At 35.2% G+C, this 25660-nt stretch overlaps 2 pseudogenes; both read right to left on the bottom strand.

The window, feature by feature from the left end:
* Positions 1-1909: 1909 nt before the first annotated feature.
* Positions 1910-10131, bottom strand: LOC142841613 (uncharacterized; annotated as a pseudogene).
* A 13110-nt stretch (positions 10132-23241) lies between these two features.
* Positions 23242-25306, bottom strand: LOC142841612 (uncharacterized; annotated as a pseudogene).
* Between the last annotated feature and the right edge of the window lie 354 nt (positions 25307-25660).

The raw sequence follows: 25660 nt of genomic DNA, 5'->3' as shown, positions 1-25660 counted from the left end.
GACAGGTGTAAGATGGTATCTTAAAGTTGTCTTGATTTGCATTTCCCTGATCGCTAAAGAAGTTGAGCATGTTCTTAAGTGTCTTTTGGCCATTTGAACTTCTTCTGTTGAGAATTCTCTGTTCAGCTCAGTTTGTAATAGCCAGAACCTGGAAACAACTGAGATGCCCTTCAATGGAAGAATGGATGAAGAAAGTATGGAATATATACATATTAGAGTACTACTCAGCAGTAAAAAATCAATGACTTCGTGAATTTTGCATAAAAATGGACGCAAAGTGAAAACACTATCCTGAGTGAGGTAAGCCAGACCGAAAAAGAGGAACATTGGATGTACTCACTCATAATTGTGTTTTAGCCATAAATATAGGACATTGAGCCTATACTTTGCGATCCTAGAGAAGCTAAATAAGGAGAACAAAAACAAACAAACAAAGAAAACATATAATTATCATCCTGGATACTGGACGTAGTCAAAATTGATGGGCAAAAATTTGGGAACTGGGGGGTGGGGAGGGATGGGGAGAGAAAAGTGAGAAGGGGAGGATAGGGAGAACTTGGGGAAATGAGATGTTTGGGATAATGGAAGGAGGGATATGGGAACAGGGAAGTATATATCTTAATTAAAGGAGCCATTTTAGGGTTGGCAAGAGCCTTGACTCTAGAGGGGTTCCCAGGGGTTCAGAGAGATGTACCCAACTAGGTCCTTGGGCAGCTGAGGAGAGAAAGCCTGAAATGGCCCGATCCTACAGCCATACTAACGAATATCTTGCTTATCACCATAGAACCTTCTACTGGTGATGGATGGAGATAGAGACAGAGACCCACATTGGAGCAATGGATTGAGCTCCCAAGGTTCAAATGAGGAACAGAAGGAGGGAGAACCTGAGCAAGGAAGTCAAGACCACGAGGGGGGCACCCACCCACTGAGACAGTGGGGCTGATCTATTAGGAGATCACCAAGGCCAGCTGGACTGGGACTGAAAATGCATGGGATAGAACTGGACTCACTGAATATGGCGGACAATGAGGGCTGTTGAGAAGCCAAGGACAATGGCACTGAGTTTTGACCCTACTGCATGTACTGGCTTTGTGGGAGCCTAGCCAGTTTGGATGCTTACCTTCCTAGACCTGGATGGAGGGAGGAGGACCTCGGACTGCCCACAGGGCAGGGAACACTGACTGCTCTTTGGACTGGAGAGGGAGGGGTAGGGGAGGTCGGTGTGGGGAGTAGGGGGAGGGGGAGGGAAAAGGAAGGTGGGGAGGAGGCGGAAATTTTTAATTAAAAAAATTAATAAATAAAAAATACAAAAAAATAAGATTTTTTAAAAACTAAAATAATAAACTAAGAAAAAAGGAAGACTATGGAACTTTAAAAGTTTATAATATGCTGCATATTATAATATCAACATTGAGCTTCACAGAGCAACAAGAAAGGAAAAGTTATGTCTATGTGATGGTGTTTATATGTCAAGTTGACAAGGCATCAATTTTGCTGGGTAGTGTTTAACAACTTGACACAAGCTAGAGTCATCTGAGAGAAGGGGACCTTATTGGAGAAAATGATTCCAAAAACCTGGTTTCATGACAGACAAGCCTGTAAGGTATTTTTTAATTGGGGATTAATAGAGGTAGGTCAGCCCATTGTTTGTTGTATAAGAAAAAATGGTTGTAGGAGGAGCATGCTAGTAAGGAACATTCATGGTCTTTGCTTCAGCTCAAACTTTAGTTTTCCTCTTTCAGCTCCTTCTTTGACTTCTCTAGGTGGATAGGCATGCCAAGTAAACCATTTCCTGCCAATACTGCTTTTGGCCATAGTGTTTTTCAAAGCAATAAAAACACAAATTAAAACAGCAAGTGACATTTGTTCATTCTTCGTTATAAAAATTGATTTATGTGAGGTCAAGAACTCATAATAGAATTTCTATCTCTTCAGGATTTATTATTTGTTTGTGAAAAATAGAACAGGTAGAGCTTTCAGATAGCCAGTAATCAGTGCATTCATCATGAAATTCATGAAAGCAAGGTAGTATGCGAAACTTACTGCTTTCTACATATTCTGTAATACAAATACTACAGATATTTAATTTATCATTTTCACCAAAAGGTCTTATTGGTAAAGTCTTAATCTGTTCTTTGGTAAGTCCTTTAGAATGGTTATTATAAATATCATTGAAGTTGGTAAAATCAGGCAAAGGTGGCCAGGAATCACTGTCATCATATTCTTCTGGGTTTGTAATTTGCATTTCCTGCCTCGCCTCAGAAGGTGTATCAGGAGATAAAATTGGTTCATTTCTGCTTTCTTTAATTTGGATTACAGCTGATAAATTTCTATTGCTGACAATAGCACTGTCTGTAATCTTGGGAACAGGCAAAAACTGTTGACTGGGCCTTGACAAGGAAATGAATGAGTAAGCTGGACTAGAATTACTGGTAGAATGTGAAATAAAACTACAAACAGAACTAGAAATACTACTATTACTAGAATGAACTCTTCTACTATTTTGACTTGAAGATGAGTCACAAGGTTCTAAGTCAATCTCAATGCAATTATGTTCAACTTCAAAATTTTCTGGAAGGATTTGTCCTGATGTTCCATAAGATGCTATAGCTATCGCAAAATCTAAACTAGTATTTGAAGTTGAGCCACCAAAATTATTTCAGAATTCTGCATACTTTTTTGATTAGAAAATGAAGAGATGTTTGCATGTTCTTCTTTATTAATTTCCAGTGATAAAATTATTTGGTGAAACAGATGTAGCCTGATCTCTATGAGTGGTACTGTATGTGTGCTCTCTTATTGGAGAAGATGTGAAAGAATAATTTCTTTGCATCTCAGATATGGCCAAATTTTCTATCAATGGAAAAACTGATAGAAAACTAGGGAAAGGCTCATGAATGTTAAAATGAGAAAAAAACTTCAGGTGTTACACAATGATCTTTCTTTAAAGTAGAATGCAGAATAGGTTGAGGTAACCTACTTTCTGTCATTTCTCCAACTATCAGAACTTCTGGACTCTTACTTTGGAAATTTCTTTTATCTCTACTAAATGGGTCTTTTTTTTTTGAAATTTCAGTTGTATCTTCTTCTGGTGGAAAGGTAATTACACATGTTGCCTCAGGTTGTTGATGGTGTACTTGCTTCTGGCTGTTTCTATTATTGTCATGATAGCTGAGTCCTGAAAGTAATACATGGCCATTTTGTGGACTGGAGTTCTCATTATTAAAGGTAGATCTCATCCCTCCACTGGTATCACTATTGTTTGTGTTCCTCTGACATTTTGTTGTCCAAAACGTGCACTCCACTATCTCCATTTTTGTCCTATTTTCAGAATACTGAAGTGAGGTAAGTTGGTCTCTCACACAGTCACCACCAGGCACAATGTCTAAAGTCTTTACTCCATCTGCAAACATAAAGTGCAAGTTAATTAGAAAGGAACTGTCAAAATTAGAACATATGCTGCTTTGATACTGTTTCAATAACAGAAAATAAGCACCTAAATATTCAAATATTTTATTGTGAATATGATTCATATTTTACATGGAATCAATACTTTTGCAAAATATAAAAATCCAAATTTACAAGTAAAGGCAAGAGGATTTCAAAACTGCCTTTGAAATAACTTAGCTTATTCCAGACAAATTTATGGAAATTTAAAGTTTATCAGAGAGTACTTCTGTTCAATGTTTCAGAATCTTATATATCACCATGGAGAGGCATCTAATCAAGATATTAATACAGTCCCCCAAAAGTTCAAAGCTTTAAAAATATTTTTTAAAAGTTTACTTATGTTATGTGCATGTTTATTTGTCTGTGTGAGTGTATGCCTAGTGTGTGCAGATGCTTGTTGGAGATACCAAGAATCAGATCCCCTGGATCTAGAGTCATAAGCAGTTGTCAGATACCCAAAATGAAGATTATAAATTGAAGACACTTTCTTTGGAAAAAACACAATGTGATTTTGCCTGCTTAGCAATCTATGCAGACTCAAATAAAAGTTCTACTCAAGATACAACACAAATATCAAAGTTAAAATTTACTTGTCTTTTAATATTTATTAGTCTGTAGCTTTATTTCTAGGATCATGGGTAACATGCTTTCATTTGAAACATAAGAAACCATCTTAAGAAAATAAAGCATTATAGTGAACACTTATTACATAGCAATATTCACACTGCACCCAGAGAGAGAAACAATAATTCTTAGTTTTAAGTATGGTTTTAAAGTAAAGCACCAACTATATTGAAGGCAAACTAGATGTATTGGGTGGCATTTTTTTGTGTTTATAAAATGATTGGCATCATTCTTGGCTTTGTTATACTGGATAGAATTAACATATCCAGATATATCCATTATCACAACCAAATTGTTTTACAGATGTTAACATATGTCTCTGAGGAGGAGAACAGAATTATGCAAACTTTCATTTGATGATAGAAATTTTCTTTTGTTTGACTTCTCAAAATGTGAAATACATGAAAAATAGTAATATCATTTGCCATCAAATACATAAGAGCATATCAAAATTACACCCGGATTCTCTGTTACTAACTTAAAACAGTTTACTCGCACTACTGATATTACTAATTGCAACAGCAGACAGTTTATAATTAATTCATAATCAAGAAAAGACAAAAAAATAGTGGTTCACTACAAAAGAACCACTATTGTTTATAGTGTTTTTGGTAGCATTCTTCTTGGAAAAGCCTTAAAATGTCCTGTAGTTTGCAACTCCAATCTTATATGTTGAGTAAATGCTTGTGTTTCTACTTACTAGTAAATATCAGAACCTTATTTACTTTAAGATTCTCAAAAGACTCAGGTAATATATTATACAGAAATTTCCAAAGTATTGAATTCAGAAAACTTAAAGTAACCTACCTTTAATCCTATCGTTGGTCTTCGGAAATCGTGGAATACTCCTTGTTCATTTCTGAGGTCTATAATATACCATAAACATTTCAGGTTAATCTTCTTTTGAAACACATAGTGTTTTAAATATTGATTCAGATTATGGATATTCTATTTGACTCTGGATATTTTCCTTATATTCTGCAAAAATATTTGCAAGTAACAGTGATTCATGCAGACAAGCTTATATCATACAGGTTAACAATCACCTCTCTATTTTCACTGGGACTATTTGAGTTACTGTGAAGTGTTACGGTCCAATATTGGTATTGTCATAATTCACTATCTGCCATGTTTTTAATAATTAAAACAGCCTATCCAGACTCTTAAAAAGTACTACTAGCCATATGCTACAAATGATTGTCTGTACCTGTGACCATGAAATATGACAATATCATAAAGAAACTCTAAAACAGAGAGGCAACATATAAGAGTGCTTTTAAATTTTTCTTCAAAAACCATAAAAATGGAAGAGGATGCCCAATCAAGAACTGGTCTAGTTTCCAGAGATTAACTAAGGAAAAATGAGGAGGCAGGTATCCAATAAGGTGAGTGCTAGAAGAAAACCACGGTTGTCAGTGGTTGTCAGTAGCTCTTTAAAAAAGTGAAAAAAAATCATCCTGATAGGCTTTTTGCCAATTGGGGCTACTTCTAGTATGAAATAAGTACAGTTAAGAGATTTGGAGATGGAGCTCAAGATGAGCAGTGATTCTCAGAAATTTGCACAATACACTAAGTACCAAAACATTTGTAAGGAAGTGAAAGAGAAGAGAGAAGAGCCCTTGTGGTAGCTGTATTAGCAGAAAGTCAGGGGAGGATCAAACTAAAAAAAAAAAAAAAGAAGGAAATAAAACAGACTTATAAAACGCAGTTAAGCCTACACTCATCACTGTACAGATCTGAAGTGCAATGAAATAGGAAACTTGGATTCTACATACTTTAAAGGTGCTCAGAAAATCTTTGCTTTCAGTATTTTATGGGAATAGTTTCAAGAAGGCATTTTCAATATGGTTGCTTAAACAAGATGCATAATGTTCTAACCAGACCATATACCAATGGGGATAGACTAAACCTTATACGGTACCACTCCTAAATGAAGAGCTATAGATAGTTAATTTCTTCCACAATGCAAAGTATATGGCCACATACACATGTCCATATGAGCAACAATATATTTACTCTGTAATTCACTAATATATGGTAAGAAGTTTGGTATATATGGTTGGAATTTTAGGAGAGAGTGAGAGGCAAGAATGATGTAAATACATACCCACACATGAAATTCTAAGAAAATTTTTAAATCTGTAAAATATTTTTGAAAAAGCAGAGCCTTCCTGATTCCACACTAGGTATTACTAGAGACAAAAAAAGTTTCTTTCCTGCACAACCCATCATGGGAAACTAAGGCAAGTGTCATGGAACTATTCTCTGGCTCATAGAATGTAGAATAATTCTATTTATAGGGAAAATGATGAATGACAATTGCTCAGTGTTTCACTTGCTGGAAATCAAGTCTGAGCTGAGTTGTGCTAGTTTGAGAATCACTAGCTCCTCTGCAGAGTGATGAACAGAGCAATTGTTCAAAAATTCTTAGGCCTAAGTCATGCCAGGGAAAGATAGCTGGCAGACTTTTCCAGCACTTTGGGACTGAGAGATACATATAGTTATAAAATCTAATGCCAAGCTTATTAACCACATCCTTGGTGAAACAGACAACATAAGAAGAATATAAGGGGATTCTTTGTGATATTCTATTGTTTAAGGCAGGTCAAATGCCACTTTCTTGTATCTCAGGGTCAAAATATAATATGGTCAAGTAATGTATACTCTAGGTAAGATTATGTACTTGTTTTGCAATTTCACTTATATTATAAAGTAATTTTTATTTTTCACTGGAATTGTTTTTAGTCTACTCTCTAACATTATTTTGATAAAATATGTGATCTTATTAGTATATAACTACTGTAGGTAATGAAAAATAAAGTTTATATAGATTTAAAATCACTTGAATATACCTTTTTTGTGATAACTGTTTATAACAAACATTTTGTTCTAATGAATTAACACTCAAAGCTCTTATAATTAACTTATATAATGTATTTCAGAAAACATTATCCTTTTCAAGTTTCATTGTGGAAGAGAAAGAAAGGGAAAGTGGTTTATAACAATTGATAAACATATTAGAATGTAAGTAGTAAACATAAAGATGTATTTTATAGAAGGAAATGATCCCATTCACCCATATTTAGTTTTGGTCATGGTGTTTCAGCACAGCAATAAACTACCTAAGACAGATAGTCATCAGCATTTTTTCAGCTTTAATGACTAATTAAGTACTAGAAAAGACAAGTGATATACCTTCAGCAATACATCTCATTAACATTTTAGAAAAATGCTAATAAGGTGGAAGGCATGTTCAGAAAAGACAATTGGTGTATCTTCCATATGTATTAAGGTTTTGATGTTTTTTTGAATTGACATTAATTGCCTATAGTACCAAATCAATACACTGAAAATAATATAGTATATAACAGCATATGCTGAAGAACCTAAGGCTTCCTTATATGCTCTATTAGATTCAAATTTAATACCATTTTCATGAAGAAAACTGTTAGGAAAAATCTTAAGACGAGCCACTACACTGACACAAAAGAACTCCAATCAGACCAGATTAAGCCACATTAAATGCCCATGTTTAATAGACAGCACACTCTCAGGTGGCTGGGAGAGCATGGTGAGGGAAAGACAGAGGGAGCACACATGCAAACCCATATGTTCCTTTTTCCAGTGTGACCCTAAATACCCTGTGTGAGCGGTGCTGACCCTCCCCCAGGAGGGGTCAGTGTTTGGCAGGCTGTGAGTTGGAGTCCAGACTAACATTCCAGACTCTTTGGATATAGGGGTGTGACAATGAGCTGAGGTGATATTTATGACCAGCATTTTATGCTCTCTTTGGATAAGTGGGCGTTGGCTCAAGTCTGGCTACTTCCTGTGGACATGGGGTGATGTGGGTGAGGGGAGAGCTGACAGTTGGCATGCTCAGTGAGAGGAGTGGCTGGGGTGGTATCTGACTTGCTGGTATCCTGGAGTCCTTAGGCAGCTGCTTTTTGAGGGGGAAGAGAAGGCAGGCTCCTAGGAGAAAAAATGTTATTATTGTTCCTATTCATTAACTGCCAGAAAGAATGGAACAGGAAATTTCTCTGGTTGGACAGGCGAGGCTCAGGTGTATCAGATACAATCAGATTTTAGTCCGGGTAGGTGTCTTTCATCTAGAAGGGTGGGTACCAATGGTAAAATACCAGGAGCTGGTGCAGGTGCTTGGCATTATTTGGAGAGCACTTTGTGAGTTGCTCTTGTCCCAGGCAGCAGGAATGACCTGTAAAATATGCTTGAAACTTGATGCGGTTAGCAAAAAACTATGCTGACTGTTAGTTTTGTTTTGTTTTGTCTTTTTACCAGACCTGGTTTTAATACAGCAGCAGAATTTTTCCAGGAACCTGTAAGAAAACTGGAACAGATTTACACCACAGAAATAGGTTTTTGCTTTAGGTTAAAAGGTATGAACATTTTAGAATACAATTAAAGTAAATTGGGAACTCTCAAACTCTGAAGATACACCTGAAACTGTTAATCCTCGACTATGAAACCTGTTAAAGAACAGTACCTTAAGTTGTCAAATGCCCTTAGACAGACCTGGGAGGGATAAATGAGCAAAAATGAGACATCTTTTTAGTTATGCAGGCACTCACAGATCCTCTCCTAGTTCTTGGAAAGCACCAGTCTTAGAAGCAGTGTTTGCCATTTGCTGTGGAGTACAGGAGCCCCAAGGATTTTTCTTGTGTGGGGAAGATTTAGTCTACCTGGCTTGGCAGGAAGATCAGATCAATTCCCGGATAAAACATAAGGAAAGCTGGAGAGGTGAAAGGCCACTTTTTTGTTTTGTGGATTGCTTTGCCAAACCCAGAGGCAAGGAGTGGAGGCAGAAGGTCTTCTGTCTTCTTGGAGTAGCTAAAGTTTCCTGTGGAAGCTGGTGTGTCTTTGTTAGAATTTTGTGTTAAAATGCCATAATATCAGATCTATAAAGGCACTTGAGAACCAGGTACCTGTTACCTGTTATTTTAAACTGGGCAGATAAGCTAAATTTAGATGTGTATTTTATTTAATCAGTTACAGTTTATCAATGCTAGTAGAATACTAGCACATATAGTTACCCTTACCAATGATGGTGGACTTGCACATGTGATTGCACTTACAAATGATGGCTGTGAGGTTAAAATGTCCGCTACCCACGTGTTTGTATTTTTGCAGAGCTGTTGTAATCTGGAGATATAAATTTTACAGATTTTAACGTAAGCACACATGCATACAGAAGTTTAAATTATCACATCACAAAAACATACATACTTAAATAAACATATTGTGGCCACATTATTCTAACAGAAAGACAAATAGGACACATTTGGAAACCTATGTCAGCTGACCAACTTAAAAATCCTGGCACAGTTATGCCTGGAGTGGAAGCAGCAATCAGCAAGGAAGTGGGGAGCAGAGTGAGGCCAGAGTAGTAGGCCCAGCGTAGGCAGCATAGGCAGCAGAGGCCAGGGAAACAGCTGATGGAGAATCCCTGTTCAGTTAGGGTTGGTGGGGAAGCAGCAAGCAACAATGAAGTGGGGGAGCAGAGCCGCTGCAGAGAAAATGGACGCTGGGGCAGGACAAACCACTGGCCCCAAATGAGGAGAGAGAGACAGATGGAGTGGCAAGAACGTGCATCTAAAAACCGTGGGCTTTTGGAGCATTGTTAATTTAGGTTAGATAGCTGCAATTTAAAAGGATTTTTTTTGTCAGAGGGCACTTAAGGTCAATTTGGAATCGGCTTGGAATTGCAAGAAACCCATTTTAATCATATGCCTGAGTGACTCAAGTGTGTCACAGGACTTCCGCTTAGACAATTCTTGAACCGAAGATGGAGCTGTGAAAAATTGAATGTCCAGTGTCCTGGATCAATCAAAATTCACCTCAGTGAAAGTGTCTGGCTTTTGCTGCACGGGTCAGTTTTCTGGCATGGGCCCGCAGCTTCATTGGAGACCCTAAAACCCAAATGGGTCACCCCAAACCTTACCAGGCATGCACTTTAAAAGAGGAACTTACCTGCTGCCAATCTGGCCTGGTAGAAGGGCATTTTCCAGCATGAGCCTGTCCTCTTAAGACAATCTGCTCCATTGACACAAAAGAACTTCAATCAGACCAGATTAAACCACATTTTTTGACAGGGTTTCTCTGTAGGTTTGGAAGCTGTTCTGGAACTAGTTTTTGTAGGTTTGGAAGTTGTCCTGGAACTAGCTCTTGTAGACCAGTCTGGCCTCGAACTCACAAAGATCCACCTGCCTCTGCTCATGTTTAATAGATGGCACAGTCCTGGATGGCTGGGAGAACATGGTAAGGGAAGGACAGAGGTAGCACACAAGCAAACCCAAAACCACATGTTCCTTGTTCCTGAGTGAATGGTCCTGACCCTCCCCGAGGAGGAGTCAGTGCTTGGAAGGCTGGGAATTGGAGTCCACTGACTTTTTGGATAAAGGGGTGTGACAAGGAGCTGAGGTGATATTTATGACCAACAAAGCTATTTCAATCACCCTTGACATGATAGTAATAATAATAATCATCCATAGTTTACATTTTAAGAGAAATACCAGTTCTAGGGTTAGAACATTTTTTTAACATCAGCATTACTGAATTTATGCCCAGATAATTCCACTGGGGATGTGTCCTTTGAATTCTGTGAAACAATAAACATTCTTGGTTTTTCTATGGTAGAAAAGTAATAGCATGGTGCCTAAACATAATTTAAGATTAAACATGTAACCAAAGATAGACACAATTGTCTACAGGCAAGAGCTTCTTGGTTAGTATATTGCAACATTTCTTTGCACATTGAAGATATACATCTGACACTTCAAAAGAGAGCAATAAATAGCAAACGTATATTCAAAAATGATGACTATTATTAAACACATATATGGATATGTCATCAAATCCCATTGAAAATGGCTAATGGCTGTCAAAAATTAATGAACACTTTCATGCCACATTCAAAATGGTCTGAAGCACATTCCAGGCATTCTTTGGTAAAGAAATTTTTAAAAATACATAATATTTTACTCTGTGAATTTAATTGTGACTTGCAGCAGTTCCTAAAAGAAATTTCAATTACACAAACCCCCAAAGGCATCCCAAATATCCAGGAATGAACTCAACTTGAACTATGGGGAGATTTTTGGTAGGTTGAAAAGAGCCAGTCATCACAAGAATTTGTAAAGCCAGTTTCCTGGCTACCAAAAGGAATAATTTCCTTTATTTCTACTAAAAACTCATATAGCTATCCTATCAGCATATCAAGGTCCAGGCTACCCTCCAGGGTACCTTAGTTCCTACTCACAAGTACATTTCAATGCCCCCACAACAGTCTCCTAAAGATTTCCTCCTCCAGCTACTGATAATACATGCAACCTGGCTATTCTCACTCTTCTGGGCTTCAGTTACCGCTATTTTCATTTAGCTATTTTTACTAGCCCCTGACATTCAACTATCTCTCACAGATAGCCCTGGCAATGTCCAGTAGGTTGGCTATGTTCCCTCTACTTCTCATTTGTCTATTTTGTACTCTTTCGAATACCTCTGGCTGCTCTTGCTCTCATAATTACAGTAAAACCTTTCCATAAAAATGGAACAATCATGTTGCCAGTTTAAACAACTTACTTTCTATCCATGGTCTTTTTTTCCAATTTTGGGTAATCCTGCTTCTTTTTATTGTCTGTTTTCTGGTAGATAGAACTGCCACCAATGCGTCACTTGAATTTCCTTCTGATATATGTGGCCTTTTAAACATAGACTTGGATCATGCATTTTCCACTTGGTTCTGGTCATTATCAATATTTTCTTATCCAAGAAGCATTGCAAAATATAAATGGTCATATTTTAGAGTAGGGTTCTCACAATTATCAATAATACTGTCCCCTTTAATGAAATTATGACCTTGTGACTTGCTCAGAGATGTTTCTTTCCAAGACTGGCATTCTTTATAGTGTTTTCCTGCCATAACTTCACATTGTTCAAAATTTGTTGTCTGGTAATTAGCACTATCACAACTAAGCATATCGTGCAAAAGGTCTTCTTTACCTGATATAACAAAAGGGAAAAATTGGAAAGAATTCTATAAATCAGATTCATCATACAATACTTTTCAAAATCTTTAATTTATAAACCTTATGCACCAAGTCCTCTGAATTTATTTTATGGCTGTTAGCTTGGTAATTTTGTGAGAATTCTAATATGAGCAAGTATGTCTCTGACTATTTGCCTGTTAATGGAACTTTTTTCCTCATATTGGGTTTCCTTATCAAGCTTCAGTAGGATGTCTTTTGTCTTGTCTTATTGTAATTTGCTCTGTTGTACTTGGTTGTTTTCTCTTGGAGCCTGTTCATTTATGAAGGGAAATGGAGGTGGAATGTGTATGGAGGAAAGGGGAGGTGGGGATGCTAGGAGAAATCAAGGGATGGGAGATTGCCTGAAATGTATGGTATGTGAGAAGAATCCACTTTCAGTTTTAAAAAAACCACACACATGAAGAGAAACCTAAAGAGTTAGATATTTTGAGAAGATAATAATTTTAGAATCAGTATATTTTCTAATGATACAATCTTGATTTAAAAGTAAGAAAAGGATAGTTTAAATTCATATTGGGAAGCTTAACATTTTTATAGATAAGTTTAGCAACATCTTAGAGAAATTCAGAAAATATCTTTTTAAAAATATCCCCCTTAGTAGTTATCAAAAATCAATTTCTTTTAGCTCATGGTAAAAATACTGATGTGATTAAGAAATACATTACAGTTCAGGTTCAATACTAGTGCTTTATTCAAATTTCAATTTTATTTGTTTCTCATTAATTTATACTTTTATGTCTAGGGTTTTAAATGATGTACGCCATTCAATAATGCATGGGTATGTTTGAAGTATAATTCTATTAAAGAAGTAGGTAAATGAAAAAAAATGTTTTGGATTCAAAATGATATGAATAACTCATATTGTTACCAGGATTTTATGTTGGCCTGAAATTGTAAATCAGATCAAATGACTATGTTGATCCATTGTACTACATTTTAAAGAGACCACTGATTATACCACTACATGGATCGGTAGAAGTCAGATGTGAAAGTGTGAACAGCCAGAAGCATCAGGGATTGTCAGTGCTGAATGCCAGGGCTATCTTTTTGGAGCAGAGAAAATAACAAAAATGTGCGGACAGTACTGCAAGTTATAAGTTATTGAGAAGGAAGGAGGGTTGGTTAGCTGGAACAGCCTGGGAACTAGCATAGTATAGGAATAGTAGGGGAGGTGAGAAGTTCCAGCAAGCTACTGTGGGGGTGTTAATATTCATAACAATGATGTGTTACTAGAAACCAGAGAAACCTGGAAGTTAGATTTTGGCTTTGATATGTTGATGTAGGATTCTCTGTATGCTGTGAATATGTTTTTATTTCCGTTGGTTAATAAAGTTCCTTTAGCCTATGGCAGGACATCATAGGGCTAGGCAAGAGAACTAAACTTAATGTAAGGAGAAAGAAGGCAGAGTCAGGCAGATGCCAAGTAGCTGCTAAAGGAGGAAAACAGCAGAATATTACCAGTAGGTCACAGCCTCATAGCCAAACAGTGCTCTAATTAATATACTTTTCATGTGATTATTTGTGTCTGGGTGACCAGAAAGCAAAAGTGCAGTCTCTGTTACAATTTGTAACCACATGTATATTCCCAAGGTAAGAGGCCCTTTCGGTCTGGCAGAAATACATTTTATGTAGGGTTTTATCTCTTCACCAGCAATACTTTTATAGTTCAACTGCAGCAGAGCTAAGATTGTCACTTTTGGATTGTCATAACCTTTTGAGAAATGAAGATTCTCCTTGAAACTGACAACTACAGAATTTTCATTGTATGCATATAAGAACATGTTCAAGTACCAAAATACTTTACTTCACCTTTGTTAGATTGTAAAACTTATTTACCACTGGAAGAGAAACAGCCATCTTGGGGATGGAGCAATGTTTTTCAATATAATCACTATTGATTTGTTGGCAGGCATGTGGCTTTATTTGGAAGCAGTCTTGTGCATCAAATGATATTTGGTAACATTCCTAAAGTCTCATTATTGGGATATTATTTATCACTAGGATATTTATTATTTTAATCCCAGCCTCAATGTGTGAACCCATAATCATTTTTAAAAATATGATAGTATGTCCATTACGGAGGGAAATGATTATTGTCAACTAAGACTTATTGATTAAAGGCAAACAGCATTCAGATTTTCTTTTGAAGATGCTGTATTTAGGAATTCTCAAAAGAAGAAATATGCAGAGTAACTAGCACATTAAAAATAAGTAATTTTAAACATTGGGGAGGTACATATCAAAAGTATACTAAAATGGAACTTCAAACTCAGTTTACTGCTACCTCACAAATATGCCATTCTCCATATTCATATTTAATAGTTATTTCTGGGATTTTTTTTTACTGAAAAGACATTATTTTTTTGGAAAACTTGAAAAAGATTCCTAATTTGCAACTTAATTCCTGGCATCTCATTTTTTGTAATTCCACCCATATATCATTCATATTTGTGTTAAGAAGTCTTCTGCCATGTATCACCAAAATTTATAAAACATTTAAGTTACTTAATTAAGATCACTTAGTTTTCATCCATGCTCTATCAATGAACAGTTTTGGGGTTTCGCTTCTTATCTGTTCTCTACTAGGTCAACTGAAATCATTGCTTTGGTGATAGTCCTTGGATATGTATGTCTTCAAGTATTTAGACTCAGAATGTAGATTTCCTACATTTTTGTGGTTGAATTCCACATTATGTCTTGTAAAATTTCACATAAATAACAAATTCTCATTTCATATCATTGATTTCCTTTTGTAAACTTAACACTTGTTACTCTATGGACATCTTGATTGGTTGAATTGTATTCATTTTGTGTCCCAAATTTGTTATCTTTATTTTTTCACTTTTTTCACACTTTAAGATTGTTTGAATAAAAATATCTGTTTTTTAGTATAATTACCCCTTGTAAAAAATACAGATGAGCTAGGCGGTGGGGACACATGCCTTTAATCCCAGCACTTGGGAGGCAGAGTCAGGCAGATCTCTTTGAGTTCAAGGCCAGCCTGGTCTACAAGAGCTAGTTCCAGGACAGGCTCCAAAGCTACAGTGAAACCCTGTCCTGAAAAACAATACCATAGAAACAACTCAAAAATAGACAAATGGACAAATGAGCTTCTCCATGAAAAAAAAAATGAAATTTATGCCCTGGCAATAGTAAAGCATGCATGGGCAGCTAGTGAATGGCAGTTCTGTTGAACTTGGTCATATTGGGTTTCACAGTCTAAGTTGATGAGGACAACTGACCAGGCCTTTTCCTTGGTCTTCTCCATGGGATACCATAAATGGAAGGAGGCAAGAAAAGCATCATAAAATCAGATCTGCAATAAACTAGTTTTCTGAAACTTTACTTCATAAGCAATGGTTGAAAGGAAAATGTAAATTTTGTACACATTATATATAGATTTCATGTTTATAGATTATTTCTAAAATTGTACAGTCTAAATTTTTAAAGAAAAAAACATTTAAAATTCATTTTAATAGACGGAATACATTTAGAGAAAAATGTACAGGGGATCAGTAGGAATATTTAGCATTTTACTATTTTCATAAAATTATATACCATTGTGGAAAGTATGCCAAACATATTTCTTACAGTTTCAATAAGGCAATTAATATCACCAAACAAGTATCCTCCAATTAAATCCACTAGAAGGCTTTAGCTAAAATGCATTATTGTCAATTTTTTTCAGAATCTATAACATTCCTTTTATGTTCTTTACATGTTATGGTCTTAAATATGAAACATTATTTTAAGTTATGAATATCCTAGACATGGGCAAAATAAAACAATTTGTAAAGGGTCTTTGTAACTCAATGTTACAAGAATTTTGAATTTATATTTATTCCTTATTAATCTAAATGATTAGAATAATTATAACATGACTGTTATGGCATGTGGAACAACCCAACTATTAAAGTGGACTCCTCTTTGGATGTATATGAGGCCAAGTTTAAGAACAAACTTTTATGTCTTTAGTTAGTAATACTCCACATAATTAGTGGAAGAGAAAAGTAGTACTATGTGTGGTTAGAGCAGTTTATTTTTTAAAACTTAAACCTTTGATTTTGACTCAGATAATTATTTTGGGAAACATCCTGTAAATTGTAAGAGGTTTGAACATACTCTTGATATCATCACACTAGACCATACTAGATGTAAGTAACCTCACATCTTCCCTTGGTTGTGATTATTCACAATTGTGTCTAAAACATAAAAAAGGTATTCCTCAGGAATAGATGCAGCTGTTTTCAGTTCAAGGCACTTGATTATAGAGTTTTTTCACCATTACTTTGTGCTATTGAAGTGGTTGCATGCCTGAATTCTCAGAAATAAGGAAGGCATACAAAATTAACAGAGATATTTTACAAAAGATAAGGAATATCATTATCTAACAGTGAAGGGCATAAGAAATATAGACCGAATTATCTTTAATAATAATAACAACAAAAACAACAATATAAAACTCCACAGATTTATTATCTTTGGTTCCATGCAGATAACATTTTTCCTAAGAGCTCCTTTGAAGAAAAACTGTAAAACAGATTAGTTGTTCAGTTTACTATGATAGTTTGGTTTATTTGCATGGTCTATATTACATACCTTCTATCTAGTTATTGATCTGATAGGCAATTTCTCTTACAATGATTTTTGAGTTGAATAGACTAATTTATTTAGTTATCCTTGGCATAATAATAATAATAATGATAATAATGTATATTTCACATTGTGAGAGAGTAAGAAGTAGGAAAGTTAGAGATGTATTTCTCAGTATCAGTTTTCTTAACTTTGGGGTCTCCATAACTATATTGGAGATAATTATCAGGTATTTTTCAGTATTCTTAGTCTCTCTTTTCCAGGTGAGTATAATATGAGAACCCTTCCTTGGTGTTATCCTATTTCACAATTATTTCATTACTAACAATTTCTCCCCCATTTTACATCCAATTAATTAGAGTTTGCAACATGTAAGCTTAGTATTGAGAATGTTGGCCTCTTGAATTTTTAACATACAAATAAAGACAATGATAAATGTCAGAATGATTTGGAACAATGTAAGACATCTCTGTATATTCTGAAATGTCACCTGATCCCATTTACAATTAAAATAAACTCCGCTATTCAAACTCACAGAAGCAGTGCAGAAACAGCCTAGAGAATATTCTACTGAAAGGGTATTTATTATAGAAAGAAACTACAAAATGTTAAACTCTGGAGTTGCTACCCGGTATATTATTCTGGTGGTGCTCAATTCTGTAAAATATCTTTGTCATTTTCCCTAAGATTCTCTGAAGACACACAGTATAATGTGAGACCAGCTTAACACCCCATTCTGTAAATTTAGAGGTGACTTATTTTCATGACATGTTCCCTTTTTGAGAAGATCTTGGTTATTAATTCCCACGTGACCTGTGATAGGTGGCTTTCCCGTCAGTGTTTCAGATCTACTTTCTTCAGATAGATTTGATTGCACAAATATTATCACAGATTCTGAATTTTCTGTTTGCCTCTGCTTGTTTTCCATATTTTCTCCTGCAAGAAACATGAAAAAGACTAGTACTGACTTATTAATTTAGGTTTCAATTCTTAAAATTTGCTAATTTAAAGATATCACAATTTTTTAATTACTCAATTTGTTACTAAAAATACAGTTTTCTTTACTCCTCATCTAACATATTTTCATGCTGTAACAAAAAGTTCAGCCAAGCTCCTAATAACATTACTACTAAGTATATCACACAAGACTATCTATCTCCTAGACCAGTTAACATCAAAAGAAGAAATGAAAAAAGAATTTAAAAAACATGATCTATCATAAAATAGTATGCACAAACTTTGTCTATAAACAGTAAGCTTGGGAAAACTAATATTTGAATATTTTACATAGTTAAGTACTTTCAAAATTAATACATTTTCTAATAAAACAGCATAGTTTTACCAGTAAAGGGAAAAAGGGCACTTGGTTTCAACTTGCTTTGCAAAGATTCATGTTATCCTTAATAATTCTAGAGAAATTTAAAAGAGAATAAGAAAACATAATATTTCAGTGTTTCACTGTGCATATAATCTAATAGATTACAATGGAAGATTCATCAAAGTAAATTCATCGCAGTTTATATTACAGTCTGTAGTAATGATATTAATTTAACCAAATATACTGTAGTTATTATTCAGTACTAGAATTTTCTTCAAAATGACATTTTGAGCTGATTTTGTACATCTTGTGTTGATTAATTTTAAAATATTACTTATGTTTACCTATCTCCTTAAAGGTGCGATTTTGATAATTCATGAGGTCAAGTTATAAAACTGTTGAAAATACTGACAAAATTAAATGAAATTTATAGGTTTAAAATAGTTTGAATAATTCAAAATAGTACTAAAATCTAGAATTGACATAAATTGCCTATTAAAGCAAAATATATTGAACCTAAACTTATACATCTAAGACAACACCAAAGAAACAAAACCTGCTATAATAGCCTCTTCACTATCTTGACATAAATCTATGACAAGGAATAACTCATTATAGTGGGGCTTTTAAAGATAATGTTCAACCCTATTTCTCACTGAAAGAAAATTGTAGCTTTCTGGCTACAACTGAATTTTGAAACATCAACACTCTTCAGTTTGGGGGCCTAACATCTGTATAAGAAAACTATTCTTTATATTGTGGGATGCCTTGGAGCTTTTCTTGACACTCTTGTGTAGACAAGTACATCCTTACCCTTACTTTGGCAATCCACAATTATTTCATGACATTCTCATATGTCTTATTGGGGAACACATTTATCTCTAATTCAGGTGTATTTGAGTTGAGTTTTACAGCGTTTCTAATTACTGTCAAGGGTGTTGCATTCCTGATGTCTCAAAAAAAGACAATACAAATGCTACCTAGATAGATGAAAATGATGAATAACATTAATCATCTTGTAAATATACATTAAAATGAGTGGAAATGCCATCTCAAATAATTTTCAATGGTTATTATAAAAATAAATAACTTACCAAATTTCATAGTTTTGATGAAGCTGGTTGCACCTGTTTCATTTCCTACTTCAAAAGAAATTTTGTCAGTTCTATAATAATAGTTCATGGTTTTGGACTCCACAAAATATTTGTGCTTTTACTTAAAAGGTAGGATGATCGATTGCAAGCTGTCTCTGGATGACACTGTGGATCATCTGAGTTCAGATAACAAAGAATAAGCTCTATTTCAAAAAGAAAAATATATGGTCAATATTGTGTATTTTTAAAAAAGTCTGATAGGACAGCTGAAAAGTGCAAAAGAGCAGAAATGAACACAGTTAAGTAAGTAGCAACATTGGTAAATTATCAAGGCAACATCTTCAGTAAAAATCCAAAAGCTGAGAGGAAAACTAAAACAACTGAAAATCTATTCAATGTAATTGTGACAGAAAATTTCCCAGACCCTGAAAATTCACAAGCCAAATACCCATTTAGAGCTCCATATAAAAATATACAGAGAAAAGCTTATGTACAATACAGTAGAGTCATATGAAAATTAAACCTCATTTTACCTAAACATTTCACAAACAGGAATAGAAATTCTAAAGTTTAAAATAATAAATGTTCAAATTAAAAATCAGATGGATCAGTTTTTTCAATGACATATATAATAATTTAATGATATATAATTCCATGATCTATATTAAAGTCACAGAAGAAAACAGAAAAATCCAGAACCAAAGTCAGTATAGAAGGCTGAATGAAATAATAAAGGTCAGGGCAGAAATTAACATATTTCAGACTGAAAGAGTGCAAACAATTAATAGAGAAGATATTTTTCAAAACATAAAAAAATAAACAAATCTTAGCCGAACTAATAAAAATAAATGGTGGACTCAAATGAATAACATTAGAGATGAAACTGAGGACCTTACAACATATACTAGTGAAATTCAGGAGGGTATTAAAGAATGTTTTTTTAATTAATTTATGTATTAAAGATTTCTGCCTCCTCCTCGCCACTGCCTCCCATTTCCCACCCCTCCCCCAATCAAGTCCCCCTTCCCGGATCAAGTCCCCCTCCCTCATCAGCCCAAAGAGCAATCAGGGTTCCCTGACCTGTGGGAAGTTCAAGGACCACCCACCTCCATCTAGGTCTAGTAAGGTGAGCATCCAAACTCCCTAGGCTCCCACAAAGCCAGTACGAGCAGTAGGATCAAAACCCATTGCCATTGTTCTTGAGTTCTCAGTAGTCCTCATTGTCCGCTATGTTCAGCTAGTCCAGTTTTATCCCAGGTTTTTTCAGACCCAGGCCAGCTGGCGTTGGAGAGTTCCTAATAGAACATCCCCCAAAAGCCAAAAAAAAAAAAAAAAAGAAAGAGTCAGATGGAAGGTTGTAAGGTTCTAGACTGCCCCGTCACATACTTTCCATCTTGGTGAGTGAGATATCAGTCACACCAATGCATATGCAATAAATTTAATAAATTATAAAATTAAATAAAAAAGAAAGAATGTTTTTAATCTACATTTTATACCATAAGATTATAAAAAGTAGATAAATTTGAGGACACATTATGCATATTAATTGAGCCTAGGAAGGCTTATGTATCTTGATAATATCTCTAGCAACAATATCAAAGCAGTAAGAAAGACTACTACTAAGAAGGAAAAGATACCGAGATCAGACAGATGCATGACTGAATTCTACCAGACCTTTAAAGAACAAATAACAAAGCCGGGTGGTGGTGGCGCACGCCTTTAATCCCAGCACTCGGGAGGCAGAGACAGGCGGATCTCTGTGAGTTCGAGACCAGCCTGGTCTACACGAGCTAGTTCCAGGACAGGATCCAAAACCACAGAGAAGCCCTGTCTCGAAAAACCAAAAAAAAAAAAGAACAAATAACAATAATGCTATTTAGCATATTCTATGGAATGTGAGTAGAATATGTGTTATAAACTTCATTCTACACACTCTTATGTTATTATACCAAAACCAATTAAAGATACATCAAAAAATGATGTAGAACATTTTTCTCATGAGTATGTACACAAATAAATTTTGCCAATTTAATGAAAAACAATTTTCAAACTATATGCCACAATCAAATCTATATCATTACAAACTTTATAAGCATATTTAAATTTATGCATATCCCAAAATCTAATGCACCACATAAACAGCTTACTTCAGACATGATTTGATCATCTCAACAGACACAGAACATGTCTTTGACAATGTTCAAAATACCTTCTTGATGAAAGTTTCTAAAAAGCTACGTACAGAAGTAATATGTTGTTAGATAATCATTACCACAGATGACAAACCTACAACAAATTCTATATAATAAATGTGGGGAAGTATGAAAACATTTCTTCTATAATTAGGAATAAGATAAGAATATCCATCTTACTGCCAATTCCCTATGGAACTGCCTCTTTATACCATACCTCTGTTTCCCTGTGGATTCCCACCTCAAATGTGTGAGGAGGATCCCCTTAATTCTTTCCTGAAGCCCCTTTCACCCTTTTCTCCTAGCCCACCTCTAGTTCTCTCTGCCACCTACCAACTTGCAGAAATGCCATCTAAGAGGCAATCTAATGAAATCTGTGAAAATGCAGTTTAATGAAATGATAAAAAACAATTCATGACACAACAATAGGATTTAACAAAGAAACATAATCTCTTTAAAAAAAAACACAAACTAAAATAAAACTGGAAATGAAAAAATTTAGGAAGTCAAACAAAAATCTCTGAAATAAGCCCCACCAACACAGGAGGGAAAAACAGAATCTCAGTTTTTGATGACAAGGTAGAAGAAATGGATACCTAACTTAAAGAAAATGCTAAATCTGAAAAACTCCAGGCAAAAAACATCCAGGAAATCTGGGATACCATGAAGAGACCAAATCTATGAACAGTTGCAATAGGTCAAAAGCCCAGAAAATGTTGTCAAAATCATAAAAAAGTTCTATTAGCCTTAAGAAGAAAATGCCTATCAATGTACAAGAAGTACATTGAACACCAAGTAGACTGGACCAGAAAGGAAAGACCTTTAGGCACATAATAATCAAAACAATAACGATAAAGACCAAAGAGAAATTAAGAGCTGAAAAGCAAAATGACCAAGTACCACATAAAGGCAGACCCATTAGTATAATACCTGACTTCTCAATGAAAACTCTAAAAGCCAGAAGGGGACTGTTGCTCCCCAAATGCTAAGAGACTAAATATGTCAGCCTAGACTATTACATACAGCAAAAATATCAATGATAATAGATGTAGAAAGAAAAATATTCCACATAAAACTAAATTTAAGTAGTGTCTATCTACAAATTCAGCTCTAAGGAAGGGACCAGAATAAAAAACCTTAGCCTAAAAAGGTGGCCACACTCAAACAACAAAAGGAATAAATAATCTCCTGTAAAGAAATGAAAAATTGAGAAAACTCACATAATAACGATACAGAAACCAACCAACAGTTGCCATTGTTAACTCTTAACACCAATAATTCCTCAATAAAAAGACACAGTCTTAAGATATTGTATTGTTTTATTTATTTATTTATTTTTATTGAAAAAATTTCCGCCTCCCCCTCCCCCCACTCCTCTCCTCCTTCCCCCACTCTATTCCCCCTCCCTCTCCAATCTGAAGAGCAGTCCAGATTCCATGCCCTGTGGGAAGTCCAAGGTCCTCCCCCCTCCATCCAGGTCCAGGAAGGTGAGCACCCAAACACTGGAGCACCGGACTGAGCTCCCAAGGTCCCAATGAGGAGCAGAAGGAGGGAGAAGATGAGCAAGGAAGTCAGGACCGCGAGGGGTGCACCCACCAACTGTGACAGTGGGGCTGATCTATAGGGAGCTCACCAAGGCCAGCGGGACTGGGACTGAATAAGATTCTGTATTATAAAACAGAATATTTCCTCCTGCTGTGTCCAAAAAAACCATACTTTTTTTTTTATCATAAACAGACATCATCTCAGAAGAATAGAGTCTAAGCCGGTTGGATTTCCAGAGTTGAGTGGGGAAGTGAACAGAAACCCCAATCCCTTATTCAGAAGCTGTTTCCAGTTGATAAGCACTGCAAAGGGAAAATTAACTTTCTCCAATGGAGTCTTGTTGTTTATACAAACCACACTTAAATTCAGGCCCCATACCCTGAAACAAATGGCCAACAAAAAAAAAAAAGTAGTTCAACGGTATTTTGGAGGCTGTTTGTTTCATAATAATTTTTGAATGCATTTTTAACCTTACAGGACTTGATTGCATATTATAGTTTTTGTGTTTTTATGGGATTTCTGTGTAAATTAATGTGTTTTTATAACAGTGTGTGTTTTCTTTGGATGTTTGTTTTTTCTTTTCTTTTTTCTTGTTGTTCATGTTTTGATGCATATCTGCTTTATATGAGAGAGAAAACGAAGGGTGGTTGGAAAAGTGAGAAGGATCAGGGTGTAGTTGAGAGAAGGAAAATCATGATCAGAATATACTGTATGATAAATATATTTTCAATAGTAACCATGAAGAAATATTTAACACTTGCCTGATTAATTTTTGTGTGTATTAATATACCCATGCAAAGCCAGGGTGACTGGAAGTGGGACTTTCATGAATTTAATAAGCTGCCCAACTATTTGTTTCTATATAATCATATCGTCCTTATGAAGGAGTAAATAGAATACATAAGGTAGCCAAGTAATCTGTACTCTAAATACCACCTTAATAGGTAAGTCTAATTCTTCAGCTGTTGCATACTTTTTCTTGATACACACACACAAAAAGCACATTATAATGGTGCTTAAAAATATTTTTTAAAAAAATAATAGTAATACCTCCATACAAATGAAGGTTTTACTTACTATTTAGACAAGAAAATATATAGCAAATAAACATTTATACTTTTCCTGGATTTGAAAGGACAAAAAAAAACCTCTAATTACAGAGTTTTAGATAAAAAAAAAAAACAAGAGCACATGTTGTCATAGAAGGCTTCAAATGATGTTAATGCTCTATTAACTTTATATTTTAAAAGTGAGAATTCTAAGCCAGGCAGTGGTGGCACATGCTTTTAATCCCAGTACTCGGGAGGCAGAGGCAGGTGATTCCTGTGAGTTTGAGGCCAGCCTGGTCTACAAGATCTAGTTCCAGGACAGGCTTCAGAGCTACAGCAAAACTCTGTCTTGAAAAACCAAAAAAAAAAAAAAAAGTGAGCATTCTGAAGATAACGAAGTTTTACTTCAATACAAAAATAGACAGGAAAAATTAAAATTTATCATCATTTATAGGGAATTATAATATTTAAATAACAGTAAAAATGAAATATAAAATTAATTTTAATACTTGAAAAAGGTTTACAATAAAAGCCTAGGCAATGTATTATTTTTTAAGTTCTATTAGATTTTACAAATAACTCTCAACTCAATGAGCCTCTTCTCTCCTTACCCTTACCATTCCCAGTACTCAGACTCTTTGCTGAGGAATTCTTAACCTATTTCACCTTACCTCCTCCTTCATGACATTTGAAGTCATGCTTGCATGAAGATCTAGATTTGGATTTCTTCCATTTTGGTTGTGGAAGCCTTCTAGACCTTGGACAGGGAGTATCCGGCAACTCATAACTGAACATTGAGGAGCTGAAGTTGGAGTTTTTGGTTGATGGCAATCTTCTCTGCAAGCAATGAGATTGAGATCTGGATTCTAAGTGTTCTGGAGAAGATATGCTGTAAGATCTGGATTGGATCCTGGTGGTGGGACAACAGTGTCTTTTACTGTGACTCTGGAATTCATGGTTCTCTTTCTTGAAACGGTGTTGCCCTCCCTGGCCACAGCCAAGTTGAACATACAGTGGATCATCGTTGTGTACCATCTGTACCCGAAGTTTACAACCATGCAGTAAAATCCCATTTAAGGCATCCATAGCATCCTTAGCATCATGTTTGTTTGTAGAAATGGATGATGGCAAAGCCATCAGGTTCTTTGATTAAGTGGTTTGGGGGGATATATACATCACTAACAGGCCCAAATTCCTGAAATACATGCCTCAGTGTGCTGGTTGAAGTGCTGTTTGCCAAGTTGTCCACATTAGGAAGAGGATGGCTGTAACTAATGATCCTTGATTCCTTAGTCTTAGATCCTCTGAAATGATCAGTTGTAAAGGGGAAAATAAATAGAACAGGGAGAAGAACACAATAATTGTGGCCCTTTCTTTCCATTTGACTATGTGGTTTTGACTGTGAGATTTTAATTGTATTCACTCACACATTCTATTAATGGTACATATAGCCCCACCCATCCTAGTGCTGAAACTCTTCGAGAAACGGGAATATAACTGCATACCAGTTTTACATAAGTAATGTAATCACAACACAATTACTTTAATATTCCTGATATAAATTCAGACATCCAACATTGATTAAAGGTTAGAAATGAATTGATTTATACTTAATATAACATTCATTTTCTAATCTTCTTCATCACAAAGTGAAATTATAAAGCTACTAAACATTTTTATTCCTTCCATTCAGTAATCTATATGGCAACAATATGAAAATAGAAGACTATGGGTA

The sequence above is a fragment of the Microtus pennsylvanicus genome, chromosome X (genome assembly GCF_037038515.1).
Source record: "Microtus pennsylvanicus isolate mMicPen1 chromosome X, mMicPen1.hap1, whole genome shotgun sequence".
In the NCBI taxonomy this organism is placed as follows: Eukaryota; Metazoa; Chordata; class Mammalia; order Rodentia; family Cricetidae; genus Microtus; species Microtus pennsylvanicus.
The sequence above is the reverse complement of the archived record's forward strand: the minus strand, read 5'-3'. Positions and strand labels throughout refer to the sequence as shown.